We start from the raw sequence: 25,758 nt of genomic DNA, 5'->3' as shown, positions 1-25,758 counted from the left end.
GTGCGGTAATACAGGATTGCGTTAATTAGGTCCTAAGCAAAGCAACTGATTTCAGGTGTTCTGTCAAAGTCTGTTCCCTTCCCTTTAGTGTAGCGTTTTTATCACGGTATGTTTTTATATATTTATAAAGACTAAAGATTTTAATGGTTTATACTAAAAAAATAAAATAATTTAATGTATTCTATAATACAGTTTATTAAATATTTCATACTTTCCCCAGTTTTCTATTGTGGTATTTTTATAACCTGTTTTAATAAAATTGTTTTAATAATTATTATGTGGACATTCTTAATAAATACATAAATATAGCACACACCCATGATTTGAAGTGTTATTTATATATAAACAGGCTGGGGCATATTAATTTGTATGCATGTAACAAAATAATTGTAGAACAAACACGCAGGCCATATATATATAAGGCAAAAAGAAACAATAGAAAATAGGAAAATTATGAAATATTTAACAAATGGTACAGCCCAATACATGAAAGTATTACTTTTTAAAATGAAGTAAATTATACTGTAAAAATAATTGACTTACCATTAAAGGACAATAAAGATACATTACATGCACACAAACACATCTCAGTAGCCAAGCCACCAAAACATTCAATACACATAGACAACAAACGCAATGCTATAAAAACACCAGACCAAAGGGAAACACAGAAAACAGAATTCACCGCCATGTGTGAAACTCCGTTAGCCTGACACCTAGTGTTGACTCTTTTCATAGCACATCTGTGCTCGTGGATCTTTCAATGCAAACCATGCAACTTAAGTCTCAAAACTCGTATGAACAGAACAGGATTAATGCACGCGCGTCGCCTGATCCACAAATGCGCATCCTCTTTTTTGCGTGCACAAATTGTGAAATAATGATACGAAATATGTCAACTGAATTCACAAATATGTCTCTGTTTTTACAAATCGATGCACATTCACGTAAATATTAAAATTCGCAGACACAAAATCAAAGACATCTTTTTAGTTCATTTATTGATAGTTGTTTGTATTTGGCTCATAAAATGCTTTAAACAGCGAAATGAAAGTCTCAATATACAAATGAACAGAACGGGATTAATGCACGCGTGTCACCTGATCCACAAATGCACATCTCCCTTTTTGCACGCGCGAATTATGATATTTGAATACACAATAAAACATGTGTATTTGTACATTTGTACAAATCGATACACGTTCATTCAAATTCTGAATTTCACATATTCAAATCTAAAGACATTTGTTCATGGATAGTAAAATACATTTGTAACATGCATCCAGTTCACAGATAACTGTGCATGTATTTGTTAATAATATTGAGTCTAATTTCTTTCCATAGTTTTCACACCTAGTTCGTTTGAGCCCTCCAAACGCTCTCAGAGCAGTTCAGGGTGTATATGTGAACAAACCAACTGATCTCAGACCCCCCTAAAAGGACCCAAAAGCGAACCGAACTCAGACCACTACTGGAGGTGGTCTGAGTACGGTTCCCTTTTGGGTTCTTTTGTGGTTCGATTTCTTTTTGATATGTGAAATCAATGAGGTCCCGGTCCATTTCGTGTGTGGTTTTGACATTGTATCAAAATAAACTGCTGCACAGAAAGCTGGGGTCTGAGTTCTTATGAAGTTGTGATGTGAACAAGAAAGGGTCTGAGATCACTTCAGTTCTGAAGAGGACAAAAAAAGAACTGGGTCCTCTTTTGAGTCCACTATATTGTGAACACCAAAAGGACTGAGGTCACATTCGGCTAGTCCCTTTTCTGGTTCACTTTAAGTGAACTGGGTTTGGTTCTTTTAAAATGAACTATATGTGAAAACACCCTTAAACATTTTAATAATGCTTTTAATGATTCATAACTGTTGTCTGTAAAAATGTAACACTTTTTTTTTAAATAATTATTGTGCAATGTGTGAAGTCAGCACTACTGTTTTTGACTTTTGTGCTGTTTTATTGATTCACAAACATTGTGGCCTCTTTCCATCTGTGTTTTTTTATTTTATATTTTGTGAATGTGCAGTGAGCACTTGTTTTAAACACTTGTACACACAAAGAAATTGTTATTGTACATTTGCTGACATTAAAAAATAACATTAAACTTACCACTTGGTGTATTTGTAACGCCATTTAAGGGTCATTTTTATATATTGTTTGTAAGGTTAGTGATTGCAAACAATTTCCTTAAAAATGTTGAAAGTTAGTCAATGAAATGTGTTTATTTAAATGTAGCTAAAATAAATTGATTGCAACCACTTACCTTAAAAAAAATTATTAAATTCAATTAATAATTTTTCATCAGTCATAAATAAATAATATACGAGAATGTAGCACAATTAAATATGGCAGAAATTACTTAGCTTTTTTATACTAGGGTTACTAAATAAAATTGATTAAGTTCAACACATTTTTTTTGTTTAAATGTAGCTTAAATAAATTGATTGCAACCGCTTACCTTAAAAAAATTGATTAAATTGAAGAATCATTTTTTTCAGTGTAATCATAAAATGGCCCTGATATGTCACTAGACATTAAGAAATCATTTTCATTTCAAATACTTATATCACTGACAACAGTGGTCTGGCCAGGATATTGTCATTTAAAAAGTGGAGTTGCAGCCCTCAACTGATGTTTATGTTGTCATTTTGTGTATTGGCCACCAGTTGTGTGATTGCAGTACCAGTTTTAGCCACAAGTTTTGTGATTGCAATACCAGTTTTGGCCACAATCCTACATACTGTTCCTTTAAATGTGTATAGTGCTTTCTGCTAAATCTAGCATAATATATTATATATAATCATATAATTATAATTTTAAATGTGAAAACCAATCATTTAAAATGATTTACAAGTTACAAGAACATTAGTAATTATTAATCAGAAGTCCTGAAAAATTCGTGACAGTCCCGAAATCTAAGCTGCTGTCCCGAATCCCGAATCCTGCTCTAATTGTCCCGAAAATTATACTGAAGCTGGGGCTAGACACACCAAAGCTTTTACGCCTGCGGCTGGTGCATGTTTTCAATTGATTCCAATGGAAACTCGGCGTTTTGCTCAAATAATCAAACAGTTAGCGGGTTTTTTCCGCGCTGAAACCAGGCACTCGGGGTTCAAAAATATTAAACTTTTAGAGAAAAGCTCCGCTCGTCAATGTCAGTTTTCACAGGGCCGTCCAATTACAGTGGAGGGGGGGCGGGACATTACCACAGCAACCAACCGGCTCACAGCTGAAGTATCACAGTTACTAAAGCGCTCGGCTGAAAAACAGCTGGCATTTAAAAGTGCTGATGTCTCCAGTCCCTTAATCCTAATCTGAATCCCACTCAGTTAAAACCTCCGCGAAATATGCTGACATTGTATTGTTTCTATAACTTTATCTAATTCATCTATATGCAAGAAAGACAATAGGACAATTTTGTTTTATAGAGTAGATTAAGAGAGCAAAAGTTGCAGCAGCCGCGAGGACAGTTGAAAGTGCTGGCTGGCAGTGACAGTCAGTCGCGTGAAGGAGTCAGATTGGTGACGAGGAACTGTGTTAAAAAATTCATCTGTATTATATAAATGTATGTACTTATATTAATAAAAATATGATTTGGTTCAGTAACTTCCGTTTAAAATGCATTATCTTTTAGTATTAAGTAAATGAAAACTATGAAGTATAAAATAGTTCTATACATATTATATCAATTTATTTATTATTTCTGTTTGAAATTCATTATCTTTAATTATTAAATAAAATAAATCAATTAAACTAGTATTCCCAGGTAAAAAAGTAGTATACTTTAGTCTATTAGAAATATGATTGAAGTACATGAAGTATAAAACAAGTATGCTTCTACTTGTTGTACTTAATTTAAAGAGTATTTAATATGTACTTTTTAAAAGTATACTTCCAAAAAGATATAATTAAGTTAAACTTAACAGTCCAAAAAATAAGTATACTAATTTACCAGTAATTAAATTATTTTTTAAATGTACTTTTTGAAAGTGTACTTTGTTGTCAATGTATTTTAAATTGTATAGAAGTGTATTAAATTTGACATACTTAGAGTGACAATTCAATATACTTATAGGAAGTATATTTTTTGGAAATTAATTGTTCATTTACTTTTTTAAAGTGTACTGTGATCTCACTCTAAAATAAGTGTATTTTTAGTTGCATATCAGAGTACTTTCATAAAATACGTTAGAATAATAAAATGTATACACTGCATGAAAATAGCTGTATCCGGACAAATACGGATGGGAAATCAGACACAGTCGATAATTTTAAATCTAGACTTAAAACTTTTCTCTTCAACAAAGCATTCGCATAATTTGTCTAGTAAAAGTACTTAACTCGAAATAGTTATCTGTACGGAACAAAGCACTCGCGGTCATAACACAGATCAACCAAATAAATAAATAAAAATCTTATCTTAACCTATAGTCGGATTGCGATTTTGGAACTTTCGTGTTCTTGTGAATAGTATGCCATACAAACCCGTTTGCCACTGAACCTGCATTAACGACGACAGTGGGGCCTCCAGCCTTAGTCAAACGGGTTGGCACGTATGGTTGGGTTGTGATTTTGGCGCTTTCTTTGTATTGCAAATAGTATGCCATACAGACCCGTTTGCCCTGCTGAACCTGCATTAACGACGACAGTGGGGCTTTTGGCCTTAGTCAAACGGGTTGGCACGTATGGTTGGGTTGTGATTTTGGCGCTTTCTTGTGTCTTGTGAATAGTATGCCATACAGACCCGTTTGCCACTGAACCTGCATTAACGACGACAGTGGGGCCTCCAGCCTTAGTCAAACGGGTTGACACGTATGGTCAGGTTGCGATGTTGGCGTTTTTTCGTGAACTTGTAAATAGTATGCAATATAGACCCGTTTGCCACTGAACCTGCATTAACGACGACAGTGGGGTTACAGGCCTTAGTCAAACGGGTCGACAGGTTTCATTTTCTCTTAAAAATCGGAAGGTGACCCTTAGTTACCATATATACCGTCGCAGTGGGCCTCCAATTTGCAAAATCCTCAACTGTGGATAATATAATTATGCCGCAATAGTTAGTCTGTCTGAAACTAAGCTGATTCAACCACATCACTGTGTGACACTTGCATTACATGTGAACGGCCCCTACGCTAATATGATTTTGTTTTTCTCTCCCTGTCTCGTCCCTGGATCCCATTGACCCTGAGGACAATGGGACAAACAGACCCAGTTCCGGTAGATGTGAAAGTCGGCACACCTCTGATCTACTGGTCGTCCTTCAATGTGATGCCCAGCTGATGCCTGACCAACGACCACCGACAGAACCCACTTAATATCCGCTTAATCTCTGCTTAATCTCTGCTTAATCTCCGCTTAATCTCCTTATCCGTTAATATGTGTGTATATACATGTATATCTCCCAAGGGTTTTTCCCTCCTAGGACTTTTATTTTTATTTCCTCGGCTAAACAACCCGGGGTTTTTGTTTTTTTTATCCTAGGGGGTTTTTTAACCCGGGGAGGTAGCCTGCTTGGGCTTAACTTAGCTTCTTCTTCTCGACTTTACATTAGTAATATGCTCGCTCATAATGTCGCGTCATAGCCGCAGCAAATTTGACTGCTTGTGCTATTGTGTATTATGTTATGCTATCTGTCGTTTTTCTGTGCTTTTACTGCTTCTATTAATGTACAGCTGCTTTGAAACAATTGAGTATTGTGAAAAGCGCTATATAAATAAAATTGAATTGAATTGAATTGAATTAAACTTTAGGTTTGTCAGATAAATGAGGCAGAGTGCTTGGAAACGTAATACTCAGAAGTAAACTCGTGAAACATCCAGAAACCTTGTGTTCATACATATGGATGTATACAGGAACTGGTGGAAGTTTCCAGGAATCCTCACAGCTGGATGTGAGGAGTGCTGGTTGTGAGGTGTTGTCTCTGTTTTCAAAGCTGGGTGGGGGGTTCAAGGAAGCACATAACATAAAAACTGGATAAAAACATATGAAGAGTTTCGTTGCAAAACGAGATAACCACCGTTTTTTTAATTGTTCAGAAATCTTGTTTTTTGGTTGTGCATTCCAATAAATTTCAATGCAACTGCAGTTGGTTTGTTTTGATTTAAACCTTCATAACTTAAAAAATACAGCTAAGTAGCACCATAAAACAAAATAATAACATGATAACATAATAATAAACATGTTTTGACAAAAATGTTAAAAAATGGATTTATCTCGTTTTGCAACAAAACTATTCATATATCTACAAGTGCGTTTACTAAATACATGTATTATTATGCTAATGTATTTTAATTCATAAAGGTTTTTTTATTTAAGCATATCTGAGCATCACTCAAAATAACTGTCAACATGTTTGTCAACTAAACATGTTTTGTAAACGTTATGCATTTTATAAAAATATTTTATATTTTTATTATTGATAAGGTATAAAGAACAAATCAGTGTGAAAATGTAGATTATAAAAAGTACATAAAGTGCCAGCAGCGGATCCAAAATAATGGGAAAAAAAACACATTTGAAACATCCAAGGCATCTTGGAATTCGTAGTCAATTTACATCTACAGCATGTAAGAACGCCAGGGCAAAAGACTCCAATTCCCAGAATGCACCTGCACCCACCCATTCATTCCCACCAATCAGCATTATTTCAAACCGCTACTGACTCGGTCTTCGTTTTCATGCTAAACAGTACGGCTGAGGTAAGTTTGACTTTCATTCCTCTACATCGCGCAGATCTGTTCCGTATTTGTGTTTTAATTTAAAGCACACACAGGAAACATTAAGAGTATACACTGTACACAGTAACGTTAGGAACTTAAACATGCGGTTTTTCAGTGAGCAAATTACATGCAAAATGCCTGATAAACGAATCAATTCGATGTTTAAAACTGCAAGATTACTTGTGTTGCTAACTGTAGCAAATGGCTCTTTCTGCTATTTTAAACTATATAGACGATCTTCTGTTGTTTAAAAGCTCATTGCTGTAGTTCTGATAGATGCTGCTTATTTTGCAAGCCTGTTTTAATAGCTTTAACTTATTCTGTTCAGTAACCAAGCAAGCTTCACTTTAAGTTTAAGATAAACTAACGTTAGATGCTGTTGTAAAGAAGCTTGGAGTCAAAATATATTTTAAAGTTGTATGATTGCCTTCTTTTTTAATATGATGTCTATCCATGTTTGTGTTAACAGAGGTCATGTACCATGTGGTCGACCTTGCTGACGCTGAATAGGTTTCTGTGTTAGAATTATGTAAGTTTAATCATTAATCTTGTTTTAATTCATGCCCATGTCATGCTGGCTACCAGTCAAATATCGCATTCAATTGAAAATACTATTAATCACCTATAAAACCTTAAATGGCCCAGCACCTTCGTATCTTAGAGAATTAATATCACAATACAATCCAACACGTACACTGTGGTCGCAAAATTCTGGTCTCTTAATTATTCCTAAAATATCAAAAGGGTCTAAGCTCTGAAATGATTTGCCAACCGATGTTGTGGAAATTAATTTTGTTCCATTTTATATTTCTTTAATTAATCATTTTATTCTACAAACACTGTGTGTTTCATATATGCACTGAGCTATTATGTAAAAATTAGGTGTTTGTGTTTGAGAGTGGAAAGTTACCAGCTTGTGTGCTGTGTACAAGCTGCAAAGAGGATTAGCTAGGAATGTACGTCTGGAAATGATCAAGATAAGAGCGAGGCCTGAGGGGGAAAAGCAAACAGACAACCATGTTATTAACCAATGCTTTAATATTCACAGGATAAAATATGCAATGTATTTCTTACTTAATCAGTATTAATCATTGAATAATTGATGTAATAAAGATAAGATGTTGTCTTTGATAAATGTGTATTAACCAATGAAATGAAGGTTGCATACAGAATAACCTAATGGGGGCATGGCAGCTCAACCTTGAAGAACAGAATCTCCTGGGCTTGTTCTTTGTGTGTGTGTGTGTGTGTGTGTGTTTTCTTCCCTAACAGATGTATTTTTTTTAATAATGATTAAAGTGTTTTGCTTAGAAGTAGTATTGCAGTAAAAGATTTAAAGGGACACCATGAAACTTTTTGGCCACTAGGGGGTGCTAGACACGTATTTTTCACTTCTAGCGCCCCTGAAGCCCACAAGCGCCGCAGCACTGTCGCAAAGGAAAGGAACTGGCCAACCTTAAAACTAAACTAAAAACTAAACATTTAAAATGCTAAACGATCAACATTTTGAGACAACAGGGAGAAACGCAGTCATGTTACAACTTTCTGATGAGGAACTCGTCGTGGCAGAAGCCATTTCTCAATCTGAAGGTTGCAGCCTCCGGATGTCGTATTTCTAAGCTGTATACGTCATCAAGTCTTATTTCACAATATTAACAATTACAAAGTTGACTATTATACTTAGTTAATCGTAAATTGTTGCAGTATGCTTATGACCTGCGAATGTAATGCTCAGTTTACCTTAATAAACCATGCTTGATGACGTATGCAGCCTGCATATTTGACCTCCGGAGGCTGCAGCCTTCCAATTCAGAAACGACCAGACGTATTTCCTTCCCTTTTTCCAAACAAATATTGTTGCATCGTCTCTCTCTCCCTCGCCACCAGGATTTTCCGCAATGGCGGTCGTTATTCCTCTTTTTTGTGTGAAAATCGCTCCAGGTCCAAGTAAACCGATGCGTTTAGGTCTGCCGCTTTGTAATACGTCACGCGAGTAACAGCGGAACGCAGCAAATGAGGAAGAAAGAAGAGAGAAACGCTCGGATCTGATTGGTGAATTAATAGGGTTTGGTTTTACACTGTGAGCAAGTTTGAGTGCTATAGCATCCTGGATTGTAATGTAAATATCATAGACACAGTAAAAGAAAGGTAAATACATGAACACAGCATCTGAATACAGGGAACTATATGCAATCCCTTGTGAAAAATTAGCGTACTTAAGTGTATTGAAAGCATACTTTTTGTGTGCTTAAAATAATAAAAGTATACTTTTTGAGAAGTGCACTTGCTGATAATATAATATAATATAAATTAAAGACCACTTAAGCATACTTAAATGGAATACACTTTAATGACACTATTTATTAACACACTTAAGTGCACTTTTTACAACTGCACTTTGTAATAATATGTATTTAATTTTAACTTATAGTAAGTACACTTTCATCATAATATTTATAAACACACTTAAGTGCACTTTTAAAAATGCACTTTTTAATATTGTCTAATTAAGCTTAACTTAAAGAAAGTACACTTTCATCATAATATTTATAAACACACTTAAGTGCACTTTTAAAAATGCACTTTGTAATAATATCTAATTAATTTGAACTTATAGAAAGTACATTTTTATTATAATATTTATAAACACACTTAAGTGCACTTTTAAAAATGCACTTTGTAATAATATCTAATTAATTTGAACTTATAGTAAGTACACTTTCATCATAATATTTCACTAACACACTTAAGGACACTTTTTAAAAATGCACTTTGTATAAATATCTAATTAATTTTAACTTATAGTAACTACACTTTCATCGTCATATTTATAAACACACTTAAGTGCACTTTTAAAAATGCACTTTGTAATAATATCTAATTAATTTGAACTTATAGTAAGTACACTTTCATCACAATATTTCACTAACACACTTAAGGACACTTTTTAAAAATGCACTTGTAATAATATCTAAATAATTTTAAATTATAGTAAGTACACTTTCATCATAATATTTATAAACACACTTAAGTGCACTTTTAAAAATGCACTTTTTAATACTGTCTAATTAAGCTTAACTTATAGTAAGTACACTTTCATCACAATATTTCTTAACATACTTAAGTACACTTTTTAAAAATGCACTTTGTCTAATTGAGTTTTACTTAAATGTAACCCTGGTTAAATAATTAAATATTATTATTTTAAAAGTGTGCTTAAATATAATAGAGACTATTCATACATCTACATTTATTTTATAAATAAGGAAATACATGTGAATAATTCAATCTGAATTATAAATCTGAAATGAGTAAACCAATCGGAGTGTTTAATTGTAAGCTCCGCCCCTTTTTTGCTTTCGGATCGCGTCTCAGTTCAGAGGAGAGATGCAGAGCGACAGAGACACTATATCTAACGCGAGAGTGTTTAATTTGATTAAATATGACTCCTAAGTTCATATAAACTGAAGAAATCAGAATTTAACTTTGCATATATTCAATGATACAGCGTGGTTGTGTGGATTGAGCACTTTTTGAACTTTCATTTTGACCTGGTGAGTTATAATTACCAATGTTATAATTACCCATAAAAACGAATGTCAACACTTTAAATGTCATATCATTTTATTTGTTTAATCCATACGAGACAAAATGGTGTTATATTGTGATGTTATAGGGGTTGGATTGTTCATTGCAGTGTGATTATGTAAAACCACATGGTGTGTTGTGTTCGCTGACGCCATTTTGGTTGCACGTGCCTGTGAAAGACAAAAAGAGAGAGAAACACATGAATGGACAGGTATTTGTCTAAATTGTCATTTTATTATGACAACTGTATGTATTTTATTTGTTTCCTGTATTATGTACAATTGTTAATCATCATTGATACACAATATTGAATGTTTTTTCCTTTCGTATGAACATTCCTTGAGCTGGATTTTCCTAATTGATGGCGAGCCTCCCATTTCGACCTGATTGTATCACGAATCTAGAGGAAAGGACAATTTTCTATTTTAAATATTTTTCTTCAGACAAGTAAGAGGATACATTTCAGAAACTGTTTCCTTATTTTGTTTGTTTACTTTATTGAACTGAAACATTTCAGAAGCACAATTCTGATAATTTAAGACTGATCAATACTCCAATTGATAAGAACTTTGAACTTGAATACTGATTTCAGTGTGTTACATATATAATTTGTACCATCCTTGTACATTGATTGTGACTGTGATTTCTGTAAATGAGAAGTAATTTAGAGGGTGCACCCATAGTATATATAGTTAATTGTATTTTCATTGTTGTTTACCATTTTTTGTGATTAAGGAAAAATAAAGAAAAAGAAAGGTTTCTCAATACTCAAAGTAAAATAATTTATTAATCAACTTACCTTCTGTCTCTGCTTGTTGCTCCTACCTCCTCCTTCCTACGGTGCACCCTTCTGATCTTATTATTATGCCTGGTCCATAAGTAAGTGAGTTAATATCCGCTACATAAAGAAAGTACACTTTCATGGCAATATTTCTAAACACATTTAATAAATGATCATTAGACTGATTTGACCTACCAAAGACTTGTTAATTTAAAGGAATAGTCTGTTATTACCTTAACTAAGAATTGTTGATACATCCCTCCACCACCCGTGCGCGCGCACGCAAGCGCCGGAGCACGCCGCGACGCTTCGATAGCATTTAGCTTAGCCCCATTCATTCAATGGTACCATTTAGAGATAAATCTTTTTTAGTTGTCTGTTAAAATGTTAAAAAATAATAACTTTGAGTTTATTTTTTTCTAAGGGATGTAATTATTCAATATTGATAGTGGTTTGATTCCAATTTAACAATATTAAAATGATTTTTTGTTTTTTGTTTGGACATATACAACTCATAATTAATTTATTAACAGGGCTTAAAGTACTCCGGCCGGGGGCCGGATTTCCGGCTTGAGGGCAGGTCCGTACTCCGGCGCAGGCAAAACATGCAAATGAGTCACTTTCGGCACGGACGCGCTTGGAAAAAACGAGCGCGTCACTTTAATTATGAGCACGCATACCACGCGGCTAAATTTGAATTAACGAACTGGCAATAATAACCGGTCCCCTTCAACCTACCACCTTGATTCACGAGTCAGCGGTCACAGCCAATGGGAGCATGATATTAGGTTGTCTTAGCCAATTGCTAGAGAGGAGGGTGGGTCTTGTGCAGAAAGTGAACCAGTTCGCAGTTAGCTTGCAGGCTACACACGCTGTGGAGAATGAAGTTTATCAAACCAGAAGAAAATACATCTGCTTCGGAGGAGAAAGTAAAAAACAAGTGACGCTTGGCATGCCTTGAATAAAGAGGACAAGACACGGTAAGGCTTTAGGCCAGTGGTCTCAAACTCCCGCCCCGCGGCCATCTCTCCCCCTCTATGCGGGCCGGTTCTGCTTTCAAAAAATATAATATAATCTGCCCCGCAGAAAGATTTTCATTTACTTAGTTTTATATTTTTTTAATTATTGATGTAAACTTTTTAGGGGCCGTTCACATGTCGCGTCTAAAACGCGTGTTAAACGCGAGTCAATGCGATTTTTTTCATTCCTAAGCGCGTGAGAGGCTGAGCGTCCTCCGTTGCTACGCAACCATGAGCGGCTCTCACTCCAGCGAGCATAACAGAATACGTGATCAGATTTTATTGCTCATCTGAACCTCACGTTAATCATATCATTGTCTCCATGCGATCAGTTAATCTGGTCGGGACTTTGGAGTGTTCGTCCAGAGAAGAGCTGTACTGTAACTCGGGGTTACCCAACTGTACTCAGAGAAAAGCTGCATGGGGTTTGTTTGTTCAAGTCACAGCTTTCATTGGCGAGTGGCGACACGTCATAAGCAGTGCAAGCGGGAGATGTAATGCAACGCATATTAAACTACGGATGCGGAAAAAGCCAAGTGCCCAGGTTTTGAAAAGAGGAAAGATTAGGAGAAACGTGCAAAAGATAAAAGTAGACTACAGTAGTCTATGTATGCAGCTCACTCAACTCAATATAAGTGAATAATAAAGTATATGTATCATTATGTTGCTTGCTATGCAGTTACACATGAAGCAGTCATATTAATTTTTACAGAGATCGAACATATTCAAGTCCAAAATAAATGTATAGGCTATAATAGTTCATAAATGTATTCAGGAATTTAATTTGTTAATTTAGTGCAAGGTTTTAATAGAAAAAGTTTGTATTTATTATTATTATTATTATTATTATTATTAATTTAGGATAAGGTTTAGAAAAGATTTATTTACTCTTAAAAATAAATTATAAAATAGATTGAAAGCACTGTTTATATTTGTATGTATTATTATATGTTAAATAATAGAATTTAAATGCAGTACATATACAGACATATTGTGTTTTTATGTTAAAATAGCTCTATGTCCCTCCAACAAGATGTCCATCTCAGAAATGGCCCAAAGCCAGTTTGAGCCCCCTGCTTTAGGCACTTGGTGCAGTAAACTTCCGAAACCTGAGGCTTGTTTTTGCATAGTTTTTTGGCATAATAAGTTGTTAATGTGTTGAAAATATGACTGTGCTGTTGCTCATAGAATTAGTTTATAGAAAAAATGGGCTTGGTAAAAGTCCTGGTTGAGCCACAGAAAGTTCAGGCTCAGGATTTTTTTTCACTTTAAGCCCTGTTATTAAATGTACTTTTGCAAAACAAAAAATCTGATTCATAATTTGACTACCAAACTGTTTTATTGTCAGTGTAAGCATTGTGGTTTTTGTTTGTTTGCAATGCATTAAACTGAAATGAATACATATTTAATTAACTAGATTTGTTTTTCAGTATTTTGAGAAGTACATAACCATATTTCACATACAATAGAAGTAGTTAAAGTACATACTGTAGAAAGATGCATTGAAATCACTTCACTGCACTGAAATCACAGTTCAACTGATTGAATTTAATTTTATATATTTGGCAAACTTGTATTTGAAACATTACATTTAATGAGTAATTAAATGTACTGTTAATATACATCAACTTATTTTTAATTTCACATTAATTGCTTGACAGTAGATTGAACAGTGCACTTTAAGTATATTGTAAAAACACTAGAAGCAATTATGAAAGTAGATATAAAGTTGTAATAAAGTACCAATTAAGTTGTTCCAAAAAATCACTCTTAATGGCAACTTATTACATTTTATTTCAACTTAATATATCATGTATTTGAAATTAATTGCATTTAATGTGCATTCAGTGCGCTGAAAAGATTGCATTCAATTCACACTTAAGAGTATTGTTAACAGACATTAAAGTGCATTTTAAATCACATTAATTGCATGTTATTATATTGTGGAGTGCACTTTAAGTATATTGTAAAAACACTAGAAGCAATTATGAAAGTAGATATAAAGTTGTAATAAAGTACCAATTAAATTGTTCAAAAAAATCACTCTTAATGGCAACTTATTACATTTTATTTCAACTTAATATATGATATATGTGAAATTAATTATACTTAATGTGCATTCAGTGCGCCGAAAAGATGGCATTTAATTCACACTTAAGTGTATATACTTAAAGTGTATTATTTATGTAATAAGTACACTTTATAAAAGTACACTTAAGCACACTTTTTTTTCACAAGGGATATAATCGCCGTAATTTATAAAGAACATCGCATTTTTGTATGAATCAACAGTTTATATAAAAAATTGCCTTAAAGGGGAATCGAACCCGGGTCGCCCATGTCATAGGTCCATGACACTAAAGACTGTGCCACAGAGTCACATAATAGAAGTTGCTCTCTACACTCCTTAAGTAGCCTCCAGCAAAATTCACGTTAAAAAACAAATTGTGTGGAGGAAGTGACGTATGCCGTAAAGCAGTCGAATTTTGTAGTTTTTTTGTGCTCTGGTTACTACCAGAAACCCTAAGTTTTAAAATACGAGTAAAAGTGATACAGACCCCGTCAGGCTATGGTAGACATGTCATTCAACCTATTTAAAGTCGATGTACTATCACAAGGGTCTTGAAAATTTATTATGAAGGTTGAAAAATTACATGGTGTCACTTTAATATGTGTTTATCTATCTAAAGAAGTTAATGTGTGCCTTATTCATATAACCAATTTTACGAATAATGAAATGATGTCATGATATTGAAATGTGTTTTACATAATAAACACTTTCATTTTACAGTTTATGTTTTTATGAACAAATTAATGTTTTATTAATGATTTGTTTTTAAGAAAGCATTATAATATGCTATGTGAAGTCAATCATATGTGAAGTGGAGGACTGCTGGGGAGGAAGTGACGGACTGCATGGCTCTCAGGGATGAGCGGAGAACAGTTTGTTTTTTTCTTTGTCTGTGTGTGTCTATCTTTCGTTGCAGAGACCTAAGTAAGCGAGGACTCCCTTTCAACACAAAAAGAGCGCTCTACTAACATAAGGTAAGCAGAAACCTGTTTTATCGAATTCTGCTATTTGGATATACCAAATTACTTGTGTTGATAAGGAGATCCGAACTGAATTACAAATTTACATTTTTATAAATTGATCAGAGTGAAAAACTTTTTGAAATAAATAAAAGGTTGAGGATTCCTTTAACGCATTAGGCGTTATAAAATACCAACTCGGTTGTAGCCGAAAGGAATGAAAGGCTCTTGGATGAAAGGTCCATGAATACTGTTAATGGTGGTGTAAGTTAACAGAATTAATTAAAAAGGTTGAGGATTCCTTTAATACATTAGGTATTATAAAATACCGACTCGGTTGTAGCCGTAGGGGGTGTAAAGCAGCCCGTGGATGAAAGGTCCACGAATACTGGAAAGAAGAAGTGACGTCTTAATGTGAATTGTATTGTTGATATATTGTTGTTATTTTTGTGACATTTCTGTGAAAGTTGTATTGTGTTTGTATTGCGGGTGAAACTCCAGTAGATTATTGTCTCTTCACGACTGGATGTCAAAATGGTGCCCTCAGCATAACGTAGGGTTTATAGACAATTGGAAGCATTTTCGGGGGAGACCTGACCTGCTAAAGAGAGATGGCCTCCATCCATCTCAGGAAGGAAGGGCGATTCTCTCTATAAATCTGACCAATAGTCTTACTTCGAATACAGTCTGACTATCCAGGGTACAAGTCAGACAACAGACGGATCGGCTTAACCGTCCATCTGTTAGCTGCCGTGATATGTCAAGATCACTTATATCCCAGCACTTCGAGTCAATCTTACCAGAATATCAACACATTTCAACTGTATCTGTTCCCCGAACAAATAAATACAGAGCACCGCTTGCCACATCTGGTACAAATCTGATTAATATAAAATTAGAAAACAATACATTAACAGATGAACCTCGAATGTTAAAATTCGGCCTTCTTAACATTAGATCGCTTACCAATAAAGAACCTATTGTCAATGAAATAGTTACAGACCAAAACTTAGATTCACTCTGTTTAACAGAAACCTGGCTTAAAGCAGACGACTACATTAGTTTAAACGAATCCACCCCACAAGACTATTATTATAAACACGAACCTCGATTAAAGGGGAGAAGGGGTGGTGTAGCTACAATATACAACAACATTTTTAAAGTAAACCAAAAATCTGAAGTAAAATTTAAATCATTCGAACTAATGTTATTAAATAAGGAAATAACTGATCGTAACAACAAACAGCTCTCTTTTGCCTTAGCTACAATCTATAGACCTCCGGGCCACCATGCAGATTTCCTTAAAGAAATAGCAGATTTCCTGTCTGAGCTTGTAGTCACTGTAGATAAAGCTCTTATCGTTGGTGATTTTAATATTCATGTGGATAACCCAAAAGATGCACTAGGACGTGCATTTATGGATGTTCTAAATCTCTCAATATTAGACAAAACGTGACAGGGCCAACGCATACTCGTAAGCACACATTAGACTTAATTCTGTCACTCGGGCTCAATATTAATGACATCAAAATATCACCTCAGAGTGATGCAGTTTCTGACCATTACCTTGTGTCATACACTGTACTTCTAGATAGGATCCCTCAATCCACAACATGCTACAGATTAGCCAGAACAATAATTTCCAGCACTAAAGATAGATTTATTAGCACTCTTCCAGACCTGTCCCAAATTAAACATGTAGCAGATAACTGTGACGATCTAGATATTGTAATAGAAAACCTAAACAATGTCTGTTCTAATACATTGGATGCCGTTGCTCCCATTCGAAAAAAGAGAATCAAAGAAAAACCGCCAGCTCCATGGTATGATCATCACACCGCAGCACTCAAAAAGGCAACTAGGAAAATGGAAAGAAATTATAGAAGCACAAAGTTAGAGGTATGGCGTGCAGCATGGAAAGAGAGTGTTAAACAATACAGACAGGCTATTAAAACCGCCAGATCTACCTATCTTAGCAAGCTTATAAATTTACAAAATTACGGCTATAAGAGAAAACATCGTAGCTACCCAGGCAGCCACCACTCTACCCGTTAGTTCACTTAACACTAGACTACCATACGAACATCTTGATTCATTTAAACCTACTACAACAGATGAGCTCTCTAGACTAGTTACATCATCCAAATCATCATCCTGTATATTAGACCCCGTTCCCACAAAACTGCTTAAAGAGGTATTCCCTGTAGTGTCAACCCCGGTTCTAAATATCTTTAACTCATCGCTAGAAATAGGATACGTTCCAACAGCTTTCAAACTAGCAGTTATTAAACCGCTGATTAAAAAAACGCAGCTTGACCAGGGAGAGCTTGATAACTTTAGACCAATCTCAAATCTCCCTTTTCTTTCGAAAATATTAGAAAAGGTAGTGGCAAGCCAGTTACGCACATTCTTGACAAATAATAGTACATATGAAAAGTTCCAATCAGGATTCAGGCCCCACCATAGCACAGAGACAGCGTTGCTTAGAGTTACAAATGACCTCCTATTAACATCCGATCGTGGTGAAATCTCAATTCTTATATTATTAGACCTTAGTGCAGCCTTTGACACAATAGATCATACAATCTTACTCAATAAACTAGAAAACTATGTTGGTATCAGTGGTCAGGCGCTAGCCTGGTTTAGGTCGTATCTAACCAATCGCTATCACTTTGTTTATGTAAACGAGGAAGAGTCATATCACTCCCTGGTTAAATACGGTGTACCGCAGGGTTCAGTTTTAGGTCCTATCCTGTATAACATAAGTTTTCACTGCTATGCGGATGATACCCAGCTTTACATCTCCTCACATCCCAGCGAAACACACACGTTTTCTAAGCTAACAGACTGCCTTAGGGATGTTAGTGACTGGATGGCACATGACTTTCTTAAGCTGAACTCCAATAAGACAGAGATACTTATTATTGAACCGAATTGCTACAAACATAATATGTCAGATTACAAGTTGTACATAGATGGCTGCACTGTGGTGCCATCTTCCACGGTTAGGAACTTAGGTGTGATGTTCGACAGCAACTTATCCTTCGATAGTCATATCGCCAACGTCTGCCGCACAGCATTCTGCCATCTTAGAAATATCTCGAAAATACGCCATATACTGTCTACATCTGACGCAGAGAAGCTTATCCATGCTTTTATGACCTCTAGAATAGACTATTGTAACTCGCTACTCGGGGGATGCCATGCAAATCAAGTAAACAAGCTTCAGTTAGTTCAAAACGCTTCCGCAAGGGTACTTACTCAATCTAAAAAGTACGACCACATAAGCCCAATTCTGGCATCTTTACACTGCCTACCAGTTAAATATCGCATACAATTTAAAATATCACTAATCACCTACAAAGCTTTAAATGGCCTAGCACCCTCATATCTTAGAGAATTACTATCAGAATACAATCCATCACGCACACTACGGTCGCAAAATTCTGGTCTCTTGATTATCCCTAGATTATCAAAAGTGTCTAAAAGTGGAAGGTCATTTTCCTACTTAGCCCCTAAGCTCTGGAATTATTTACCAACCGATGTCCGAGAATCAGACACAGTCGATAATTTTAAATCTAGACTTAAAACTTTTCTCTTCAACAAAGCATTCGCATAATTTGTCTAGTAAAAGTACTTAACTCGAAATAGTTATCTGTACGGAACAAAGCACTCGCGGTCATAACACAGACCACCCAAATAAATAAATAAAAACCTTATCTTAACCTATAGTCGGATTGCGATTTTGGAACTTTCTTGTGTCTTGTGAATAGTATGCCATACAGACCCGTTTGCCACTGAACCTGCATTAACGACGACAGTGGGGCCTCCAGCCTTAGTCAAACGGGTTGACACGTATGGTCAGGTTAAGATGTTGGCGTTTTCTCGTGATCTTGTAAATAGTATGCAATATAGACCCGTTTGCCACTGAACCTGCCTTAACGACGACAGTGGGGTTACAGGCCTTAGTCAAACGGGTCGACAGGTTTCATTTTCTCTTAAAAATCGGAAGGTGACCATTAGTTACCATATATACCGTCGCAGTGGGCCCCCAATTTGCAAAATCCTCAACTGTGGATAAAACAATGATGCCTGAATAGTTAGTCTGTCTGAAACTAAGCTGATTAAACCACATCACTGTGTGACACTTGCATTACATGTGAACGGCCCCTACGCTAATATGATTTTGTTTTTCTCTCCCTGTCTCGTCCCTGGGTCCCATTGACCCTGAGGACAATGGGACAAACAGACCCAGTTCCGGTAGATGTGAAAGTCAGCACACCTCTGATCTACTGGTTGTCCTTCAATGTGATGCCCAGCTGATGCCTGACCAACGACCACCGGCAGGACCCGCTTAATATCCGCTTAATCTCTGCTTAATCTCCGCTTAAGCTCCTTATCCGTTTATATGTGTGTATATACATGTATATCTCCCAAGGGTTTTTCCCTCCTAGGACTTTTATTTTTATTTCCTCGGCTAAACAACCTGGGGTTTTTGTTTTTTTCTCCTAGGGTTTTTTTTACCCCGGGGAGGTAGCCTGCTTTGGCTTAATTTAGCTTCTTCTTCTAGACGTTACATTAGTAATATGCTCGCTCATAATGTCGCGTCATAGCCACAGCAAATTTGACTGCTTATGCTATTGTGTATTATGTTATGCTATCTGTCATTTTTCTGTGCTTTTACTGCTTCTATTAATGTAAAGCTGCTTTGAAACAATTGAGTATTGTGAAAAGCGCTATATAAATAAAATTGAATTGAATTGAATTACTGGTGTATATATCCTTTTGCTAGATAAGAGTGACTTTTGTGCTTTTTTGAAATTTTGAATGCTTGTAAATTGTGTGAAAATTGCTAAATTTAAAAAAAAATGTGATGAGTATGGTTGCCGCTTTTTTATGGAGAATCGCTTTTGTTGCAGCTGAAGTCGAGACGATTACAAAGAAAAAGGGAAAGTTGACAGTGGTGCAGCTGCAAAGCAAAAGGAAGTAGAACAAGGAAGCACTGAGCCCGTACCCTCAGCCCCACCCATGGCTCCTCCTCAAGTGAAGTCACTATACCCCTCACTGCACACACCTCCTCCTTATGAGGAAAAGTCTGGTGTTAACACTAAACAGCGGTGAACTAGATGTTGAATTTGATGAGATAAAGGCCCTGAAAAGAAAAATGGAAAGATTACAACAAACAATTATAACACAGGGAGAGATAATCACAACTCTATTAAGATTACAGAGAAATATAAATGATAACAATATGGGAAAGAGATCTTGTGTATTACACAGACAGGGCCATAAACAAATCACACAAACAGAACTTGTAGAGGTAGATAAGATTAAGAATGAGCTTTTGAAACTGCAGCTGGAACAGGCCAACACAAAAAAGAAACAAATGCCCCAGCAGGCCCAACCAACACCAGTAGCTATGACAACTAGTTTCCCCGACAACGTACAATATCCCAATCAGCCCATAGATCCATATAAAGGCCCACCCTATAAAGGAAACCCGTGGGAGGGATATAACCAACAGAGAAGGGGAGGGCCAAGAAGGAGTAGTAGACCAAAACGGGGAGGTTTTGGCAGGAATGCATGTTATGTGTGCGGACAAGAAGGTCATTGGGCCAGAAGATGCCCTCAAAATGGGTCACAGCCCCAATATTCTGGTGTAAGGTATCCACTTAACGCACCAAATGCAAGGGGATGGGGTCCCAATTGAGGAGGTGGCGGCCGTGGAAATGGTGGTTTTGCCAGGGGACCACCAGCGCCACACAACTCATCATCACCTGATTTAATGGCGCCTGTGCACCCATCATGGGGTCATGGTGATGGTGCGGATGAATGACGGGGCACACAGGAACCCACCATGAGGGGAATGGCTGAGCCCCTCATGGACAAAGTGGTAAACGATACACCACTAAAAGCTCTAGTGGATACTGGAGCTACATACTCCACTGTAAAAAGAGGCACCATAAAGTCAAAAGACCTGAGTAATAAAACAGTGAGTGTGATGGGTTTCTGGTAAAATTGAAAAGTGACTATCAACCATCACTACCCTATAAGGTAGCAAACCAGTCTAGTTTGCACACATTTCTGTATTCCTCCAACACACCAGTTAATAAGAGATAGGGTCCTAGAAATTACTATGACCTGTCAATGTTGTAATGTGCCCCCGGACGGACGGGGAACAAATGAATGGCTAATTAAACTATAGAGAGATAGAGCCTTATGTCTGACCCAGGACCAGAGACTTATGTTGTTATTTTTTATTTTTGGGGCCTTATAAACAACAAACAATAGATAATAAGGTGTGTACCAATATATAAAACGGTGTCTTAGATAAAGTTTACCAAAAAATCCTGGCCAACCAAACCTGAAATTATGTCCATGAGGGTGTAAATATGACTGACCTGATTACTGAGGGGATGCCACATGATAGTAAAAAACAAAAAAACAAACAAAAAAAAAACCAAAAAGGGCCCAACAAAATCAGACATAAGTTGTTTACATCACCACTGCCAACTACCCGCTAGTCATTACGATATTTACGGATGACGTGATAATCACGGATGACTTTGTTTTAGAGCATCAGATGGTACGCTAAAGGCAGGCTTTGCTGTGGTTGAGAAAGTTGAGGGTGATTTTGTAACAAGACTGAGTGGTAGATTGAAAGGTAAACAGTCAGCACAGAGAGCTGAAATGAAAGCTGTTATCAAAGCCTTGCACTACACTGGGGAAGAGAGGGTGATTATTTATAGTGACTCTGCATATGTGATTGGTGCAGTATATATGGAACTGCCATATGGCAGATAGGTGGGTTTGAAACCAGGAAAAGGCTGCCTATAATAAATAAATGCTAGCGAAGCCTGACACATAATACAGGCTGTGAAGGTACCTAATGAAGTGGCTGTTATCAACTGCCTAATAAACCACTTATATCCCCAAACAGGGTTTCCCAAGACAAAGTTAGATCTGACAAACTGACAAACAAGCACTGGAATTGACATATAGTTTCGGGGCTGCTTGTCACCCCAATGCCAGAGCAAAGCTGAAATAATGAACCTGACTTTGACATTAAAACTTGACTTAACAAAATCTGTGCACAGACAAAAATAACATGGCTTGAGGCATTACCAATTGCATTAATGTCTATTCGCTCTTCTGTTAACAGGATTTCTGGTTTCACAACCTTTGAATTGCTTACAGGTCGACAGTTTCCAGGCCCACGGAACGCCTTGGTGTAGGATCCAATCCTGCCACTAACTAATGATGTTTATTTCTACAAACTAACTGCTCTGATTAAACATTTTTCCTGCCAGGCTACCACACAACGAAATTGTGAGAATGACCCAGCTGTTACAAATGATGATTGGGTTTCTAACAGACACAGGTGTGGACCTGAGGACTCAGGTCCAAGAGAGGGAGAGTGTTGAAAGTGAAAGTGAATCAGCTGGAATACAGAGAGAACAAACAGGAAGTGAAACATCAGTGATAACACATCAGTGGTAACAAACACTCTGTAAAATTGTGCATAAAAAGGTGACATTTTTTCCAGCCCAGTAACAGAACCCCTAGCACACTGTGTGAGTACAGATTGTGCCTACGGAGCAGGTATAGCCGTACAATTCAAAGCGAAGTACGGTACACAAAAGGTTGTAAGACAGAACAAACACACAGGTGAATGTGCAGTTACCCATGAGGACGACGGCAGATTGATTTTTCATTTAATAACAAAACAAAATTGTACTGATTTACCAACATATGAGAATTTTACCCACAGCCTCAGATGTATGAGAGAGTGGTGTGAGAAAGAAAATATAACAAGTGTATCCACTCCCCGGCTGGGGTGTGGCCTGGATAAATTGGATTTCCACAAAGTGCTGGAAATCCTGACAGAAGTGTTTAGAGACCTGAATATCACAATAACCATATATTCATTATAACCTGATTAACATTTTAATGTTTAAGAGTTTTAAGTTTTCTATAATTATTACATTTTACATTACTGTTGATTTTCTTAAGTTTCGTATAATATTATAGTTTACGTTTCCTGTGTGGATTTGAGTCCACAAGAATGAAGTTGTACGGAAAGTGGAAGGTTCTGTGGGCCCTGGGGGTCATAGCGGTGATTATAACTGCTCTAATATTCAGCTTAACTGAGGGAGAAGATCTGAAAATTGGCAAGAGATCCAAAACTGCATCACAAGATTAGTGTGTACAGAGATATGGGGGAATTGAATTGAATTACACAGAAAATTCAACGACGTCATACACCTTTGATTTATGCAGTATGATAGACTGTGGAGGCAATAGTAACCTCCATAGTAGTGTCCATTGGTGTATTCGTGGCCATCCTGGTGACCTGTGGATGTTGTTGTATTCCCTGTCTCAGATCCCTGTGCAACAGATTAATAATATCTGCAATAGAGAAAAAAGAGAACAATCCACCCCCATAAAGCATGCCCCTAATAGGCCTACAGAACCTAGAGAATGATGAAGAACAAAATGTGGGACCTCTTTCAGAGGTCAAGAGAGGGAATTGTGGAAATTAATTTTGTTCCATTTTATATTTCTTTAATTAATCCTTTTATTCTACAAACACTGTGTGTTTCATATATGCACTGAGCTATTATGTAAAAATGAGGTGTTTGTGTTTGAGAGTGGAAAGTTACCAGCTTGTGTGCTGTGTACAAGCTGCAAAGAGGATTAGCTAGGAATGTACGTCTGGAAATGATCAAGATAAGAGCGAGGCCTGAGGGGGAAAAGCAAACAGACAACCATGTTATTAACCAATGCTTTAATATTCCCAGGATAAAATATGCAATGTATTTCTTACTTAATCAGTATTAATCATTGAATAATTGATGTAATAAAGATAAGATGTTGTCTTTGATAAATGTGTATTAACCAATGAAATGAAGGTTGCATACAGAATAACCTAATGGGGGCATGGCAGCTCAACCTTGAAGAACAGAATCTCCTGTGCTTGGTCTTTGTGTGAGTGTGTGTGTGTGTGTGTGTGTGTGTGTGTGTGTGTGTGTGTTTTATTCCCTAACAGATGGTTTTTAATAATGATAAAAGTGTTTTGCTTAGAAGTAGTATTCCAGTAAAAGATTTAATATGTGTTTATCTATCTAAAGAAGTTAATGTGTGCCTTATTCATATAACCAATTTTACGAATAATGAAATGATGTCATGATATTGAAATGTGTTTTACATAATAAACACTTTCATTTTACAGTTTATGTTTTTTATGAACAAATGAATGTTTTATTAATGATTTGTTTTTAAGAAAGCATTATAATATGCTATGTGAAGTCAATCATATGTGAAGTGGAGGAGTACTGGGGAGAAAGTGACGGACTGCATGGCTCTCAGGGATGAACGGAGAACAGTTAGTTTTTTTCTTTGTCTGTGTGTGTCTATCTTCGCCTGCAGGCTGAAACTGGGTGTGGTGATGGAGTCAGATTGACGAGGGGAACGGCCTTTGTGGGTGGAGATTCTAAGAAGAAGATCGACGTCACATACTCTATAAATAATTGTTTTCCCAAATGCTGGTAGTGAGTCGATTGCCTATTGTGGCCTTGAGACTACCCAGCGCGCTGTAAAACTTTTTCATATCTGATCAATAAATAGTTTAAGTTTTATTACGTTGTCTTCCCTCTAATTATGAATATGCAATGGACGCCTTAAAGTCCAACAATGTCTGTGAATCAGACACAGTCAATCACTTTAAATCTAAAGGGACACTTCACCCATTTGTATTAAGCTTTGTATCTTAAGAACCCCAGTCATGTTTTTGAATGGTCGTGCATCATTTCCTGAGACAGGAGAAATACAGATTTCAGTGTTGCACTTTCTTCTTTCAATGATGTAAAAATCATCATTTTATTCAATATCTTTGTTGAGGGGGTGAGACTACAAACACTCCTTTTTTCAGTCAAATAGGCACCAAATTCGAAATGTATGTTACATTTCCACAACAAATATGAGACAATTTCAATAAAGATTAATGTTTCTACAAGTAAAATGCTCCATTAAAGGATAATTCTGGTATTTAACACTTTGAGTCTCATTTCTGGTTTGTTTTGGATGAATTACAGTGATGGACACTGTAATTTTGAGAATGGGTCGTGTCTTGATTGTAGTGGCTATCCTCAACACTGATATACGCAAGAGAGAGACGCAAGAGAGAGACGCAAGAGAGAGACGCAAGAGAGAGAGTGGAGTGGCAACACTGTTATCGGAGCTCCGTCGAGTTCATCATCCAAATCCTATTTTCTTACTATCTTGTTACTATCTATATAATATAACTTACTAGTTCATCTTAGGAATAATTTAGCGTGACGATTATTCAACAGTATTTATAACTAAATCGATTTATCACTGGTAAACACTTAGTGTTAGCATATAGCCCGCTAGCGCAAACGTGCCGGCTGAAGTTTGTTTACCGTTTCCTCACTGTTTGTTCACTGTAAATCTGCCTTCCTTTTCGATCTAATGGCGGACTCATCCGATGTATGTTTTTCAGACCTTTCCTCACCAGAGCGGGAAGCTGTGGAGGAGTTGTGTCCCGGCATTAGCACCAGGCGGTACAGCATGCCTCACATCACCCTGGCTCCTGACACCCGGA

General features: G+C 36.3%; 2 long non-coding RNA genes across 2 annotated transcripts in view; both read left to right on the top strand.

Annotated features, from left to right (window-relative positions):
• LOC141363674 (uncharacterized) overlaps positions 1-24,101 on the top strand; it is a 245,305-nt gene extending 221,204 nt beyond the window's left edge. The window contains exon 2 of the long non-coding RNA XR_012369176.1: positions 22,665-24,101. This is a non-coding gene — a long non-coding RNA (uncharacterized lncRNA). The remainder of the gene's footprint in view (positions 1-22,664) is intronic.
• On the top strand, positions 9,536-11,102 carry LOC141363675 (uncharacterized). Its single transcript, XR_012369177.1, has 2 exons — positions 9,536-10,270; positions 10,393-11,102. It is a non-coding gene; the product is annotated as an uncharacterized lncRNA (long non-coding RNA).
• Positions 24,102-25,758: the final 1,657 nt, after the last annotated feature.

Source organism: Misgurnus anguillicaudatus, chromosome 4, assembly GCF_027580225.2.
Source record: "Misgurnus anguillicaudatus chromosome 4, ASM2758022v2, whole genome shotgun sequence".
NCBI lineage: Eukaryota > Metazoa > Chordata > Actinopteri > Cypriniformes > Cobitidae > Misgurnus > Misgurnus anguillicaudatus.
The sequence above is the reverse complement of the archived record's forward strand: the minus strand, read 5'-3'. Positions and strand labels throughout refer to the sequence as shown.